At 42.9% G+C, this 5073-nt stretch overlaps 1 pseudogene across 1 annotated transcript in view; it reads right to left on the bottom strand.

Moving 5' to 3' along the window:
- LOC308090070 (threonine synthase-like 2) overlaps window positions 1-4617 on the bottom strand; it is a 21241-nt pseudogene extending 16624 nt beyond the window's left edge. Inside the window, exon 1 of the transcript XR_013935099.1 lies at window positions 4593-4617. The product of XR_013935099.1 is annotated as a threonine synthase-like 2 (transcript). The remainder of the gene's footprint in view (window positions 1-4592) is intronic.
- Window positions 4618-5073: the final 456 nt, after the last annotated feature.

Below are 5073 nucleotides of genomic sequence, written 5' to 3'. Positions count from 1 at the left end.
GAGGTTTATGATTTCGTTTGAAATTATTGAAAAAATAATTACACCAGTCGGCCTCATGGTGGCGCTATAACAGCCCCCTTTACGTTTTGGCCTTTAACTCTTGAACCGTATGTCGTAAAATCAAAATCTCCTTTTCCCTGGATTCCTTGGGTCACGACGCATCTCCCCATATAGGCCACGCCCATTTGCGTCAGGATACATTTTCCGCCATTTTGAATTTTCTTCAAAACACACTTTTTGCACCTTTTCCTACAGATGTTTTCCAAATCTCACAAAAATCGGTACACGTGATCTATGGACCCATGCGATAAACCTATCCAAACGGCATTTTGATAGTATTTACCATTCGTCCGTAATTGGCTTCCAAAGTTAGTGGGAGGGGCCCGTTTTACCAAAAATGCCAAAAATCACAAACGAAACGTCCAATCGATCCCAAATTTGAATCACATGTCGAGGGTGGTTTACTCAACGAATCCCCAAAAGCATTTACACTTTGATCCATAGGGGGCGCCACAAATGCGCAAAACGTAACCGTTTGATGCAAAAACCTTATGTTGGGGGGATCAATCCTCTCAAAATGAAACGCAAGTGATCTCAGGAGTTATGTGACAATGTAATTGGCGCAGCCTCCGACGGTATTCCTCCCAACGTATTCCTCGAGTCCCGGCGGCAGCGACCCGCGACTCGCGTCGGTGCAACCACACTTTGCAATTGCCCTGAATTGCGACGCATCTAGTTGTTCCTGTTGGGCAGAACATTTGTATGGCCAAATTTGTAATGTATTTCGATTTCATTTTTTTCATTTTTGTAAATAAATGCCCTACTTTGTCATACAACACAAAAGTAGCAAAATTGCCGATCTACAAGGTTATTATAAATGTGTCACATTGTGATGCGTTGTGAGCTTGTAGATCTGCTATTTTCACTCTTGTTCATATTATTTATATGTGAGAGAGGTCAAGTCAAATAATAACTATACATTGGATTCATGGGAACAAAGGTTATTTTTTTTTCTATTTTCTGATGGAGGTGCAGGTGGAGCACTAAGAGAGGACAGGTGGAGCACTAAGAAAGGACAGGTGGAGCACTAAGAGAGGACAGGTGGAGCACTAAGAGAGGACAGGTGGAGCACTAAGAGAGGACAGGTGGAGCACTAAGAGAGGACAGGTGGAGCACTAAGAGAGGACAGGTGGAGCACTAAGAGAGGACAGGTGGAGCACTGAGAGAGGACAGGTGGAGCACTAAGAGAGGACAGGTGGAGCACTAAGAGAGGACAGGTGGAGCACTGAGAGAGGACAGGTGGAGCACGTAAAACAAAAGCCAAAAACTTCTGTTTATTGTTTGTTTATTGTTGTTTATGGTTTATTTTAGATCCCCATTAGCCACTGCCTCAGCAGTGACTATTCTTCCTGGGGTCAAACAGTACAATAAAAAAAATAATACAGTGCAAATAAAAAATATGATTGACAAGCAAAAAATAAAATAACAATTAAAGAACGAATACAATTCCCATTGTGGACTATTTATGGCAGGGGCGTCCTCTTCCCTGAGCCAGGCCTAAAGAGCCAGGCCTAAAGAGCCAGGCCTAAAGAGCCAGGCCTAAAGAGCCAGGCCTTAACCTGAGCCAGGCCTAAAGAGCCAGGCCTAAAGAGCCAGGCCTAAAGAGCCAGGCCTAAAGAGCCAGGCCTAAAGAGCCAGGCCTTAACCTGACCACATACCAAAACTTAAATGAAACAGCCTATGCCTCTTAGAACAAAACAGCCTAGTAATACATCAGGGTTTAAAACGGTATGTGTTTTGTTAGAGTGTTGCTGTCGGGCAGAAACCAGCTAGCTCAATTTTTCTTTTTTTAATTATAAATCAGTGCTATTGAACACCCTTTACGTCTGTGTGTGGGGTTTACAAATATTGAACCAATGAAAAGTAGGGGGAGGTTTATGATTTCGTTTGAAATTATTGAAAAAATAATTGCACCAGTCGGCCTCATGGTGGCGCTATAACAGCCCCCTTTACGTTTTGGCCTTTAACTCTTGAACCGTATGTCGTAAAATCAAAATCTCCTTTCCCCTGGATTCCTTGGGTCACGACGCATCTCCCCATATAGGCCACGCCCATTTGCGTCAGGATACATTTTCCGCCATTTTGAATTTTCTTCAAAACACACTTTTTGCACCTTTTCCTACAGATGTTTTCCAAATCTCACAAAAATCGGTACACGTGATCTATGGACCCATGCGATAAACCTATCCAAACGGCATTTTGATAGTATTTACCATTCGTCCGTAATTGGCTTCCAAAGTTAGTGGGAGGGGCCCGTTTTACCAAAAATCACAAACGAAACGTCCAATCGATCCCAAATTTGAATCACATGTCGAGGGTGGTTTACTCAACGAATCCCCAAAAGCATTTACACTTTGATCCATAGGGGGCGCCACAAATGCGCAAAACGTAACCGTTTGATGCAAAAACCTTATGTTGGGGGGATCAATCCTCTCAAAATGAAACGCAAGTGATCTCAGGAGTTATGTGACAATGTAATTGGCGCAGCCTCCGACGGTATTCCTCCCAACGTATTCCTCGAGTCCCGGCGGCAGCGACCCGCGACTCGCGTCGGTGCAACCACACTTTGCAATTGCCCTGAATTGCGACGCATCTAGTTGTTCCTGTTGGGCAGAACATTTGTATGGCCAAATTTAAACTTTTTTAAATGTATTTCGATTTCATTTTTTTCATTTTTGTAAATAAATGCCCTACTTTGTCATACAACACAAAAGTAGCAAAATTGCCGATCTACAAGGTTATTATAAATGTGTCACATTGTGATGCGTTGTGAGCTTGTAGATCTGCTATTTTCACTCTTGTTCATATTATTTATATGTGAGAGAGGTCAAGTCAAATAATAACTATACATTGGATTCATGGGAACAAAGGTTATTTTTTTTTCTATTTTCTGATGGAGGTGCAGGTGGAGCACTAAGAGAGGACAGGTGGAGCACTAAGAAAGGACAGGTGGAGCACTAAGAGAGGACAGGTGGAGCACTAAGAGAGGACAGGTGGAGCACTAAGAGAGGACAGGTGGAGCACTAAGAGAGGACAGGTGGAGCACTAAGAGAGGACAGGTGGAGCACTAAGAGAGGACAGGTGGAGCACTAAGAGAGGACAGGTGGAGCACTAAGAGAGGACAGGTGGAGCACTAAGAGAGGAGAGGTGGAGCACTGAGAGAGGACAGGTGGAGCACTAAGAGAGGAGAGGTGGAGCACTGAGAGAGGACAGGTGGAGCACTAAGAGAGGACAGGTGCAGTCAAGTGAGGACGTCTCCTCACACCTCTAGGAAAGGTGATTCCCCTGTGACGCGTGAAACCCCAGACAACATGGCAAATATGTAGTGATCATCACACTTCAGTTTGAATGGCACATGGAATTACTCTGATGCTTAAATTACACTCTGTCGTAGGACGGTGTCATTCAGCAACAATAGCACAGTACCAGACCAGTACCGTACAATGCATAAACAAGGATTCACTGAACCACTTAAACCCACTTTTTTTCTTTATTTTTGTTCCCTCCAGAATAGGGATGCTATGGGTTTCAAGTGGTTAACCTCTATCACTCTATTGTTGCCTCAGGCACACATCTGTACATTCAGGTTTGCAGCCTTTGAGGTTATATGAAGGGGGGGGTGTCCTCAAGGGGGGAACCCCATTGTTTCCACGTCTAAATGAGCACAGCTCTTACCCACATGGAAAACTGTCTCTTTTTATTATAGAACCTTTATCTGATTGAAGTGTTATTTGACCGGGCAGGTTCACATGCTGTCATACCGAGACACTCGTAAAATGATTCTCACACCAACCTACATATTCACAGTGAGAGGAATGATCTGATAATTGTGTGCATGCATGTATACATACGGTGTATGCAATCTTTAGAAAACGCCATTTTCTTGTTCTCAAGCGTAAAACAAAAGCCAAAAACTTCTGTTTATTGTTTGTTTATTGTTGTTTATGGTTTATTTTAGATCCCCATTAGCCACTGCCTCAGCAGTGACTATTCTTCCTGGGGTCAAACAGTACAATAAAAAAAATAATACAGTGCAAATAAAAAATATGATTGACAAGCAAAAAATAAAATAACAATTAAAGAACGAATACAATTCCCATTGTGGACTATTTATGGCAGGGGCGTCCTCTTCCCTGAGCCAGGCCTAAAGAGCCAGGCCTAAAGAGCCAGGCCTTAACCTGAGCCAGGCCTAAAGAGCCAGGCCTAAAGAGCCAGGCCTAAAGAGCCAGGCCTTAACCTGACCACTACCAAAACTTAAATGAAACAGCCTATGCCTCTTAGAACAAAACAGCCTAGTAATACATCAGGGTTTAAAACGGTATGTGTTTTGTTAGAGTGTTGCTGTCGGGCAGAAACCAGCTAGCTCAATTTTTCTTTTTTTAATTATAAATCAGTGCTATTGAACACCCTTTACGTCTGTGTGTGGGGTTTACAAATATTGAACCAATGAAAAGTATTTAAAAAGCTCTTCTGAGTAAACCTCCTAACTTCATTAGATCCTCAAACTGTCGGTCAAACCACCTAACTCCAACTTGTGGAGTCAGGTGGTTTGACCATCATTGATTAGTCAGACGGAAAAAATACCCTATCTCCACATTAATGGTCAAAGAACTCCACTTGAGCTGTATTTGAGTAATGAAGTAATGACTAAGGACATATTGTAAGTATCTGACAATGTAGAAAGTCACCATACCGATTGATAAGGCAGTATCGTGTTGTTCTAAAAACTTGTTTTTTATCATTTCCTGAAAAGTTTATATTTTGGACATAGCTGGTTTCTGCCCGATAGCACAGATAGGGTGTTTTAACCCAAGTAAACAGGATGAGACAGATCTTCCTGCACTAAGTGACGCGCAGGAAGATCTCTCTGCAAAGACACACAGACACACACACACAGAGACACACACACACACACACACACACACACACACACACACACACACACACACACACACACACACACACACACACACACACACACACACACACACACACACACACACATCATCAGTG

Source organism: Gymnoscopelus braueri (assembly GCF_963280865.1).
Source record: "Gymnoscopelus braueri genome assembly, chromosome: 8".
In the NCBI taxonomy this organism is placed as follows: domain Eukaryota; kingdom Metazoa; phylum Chordata; class Actinopteri; order Myctophiformes; family Myctophidae; genus Gymnoscopelus; species Gymnoscopelus braueri.
This window is presented reverse-complemented; position numbering and strand designations above follow the sequence as displayed.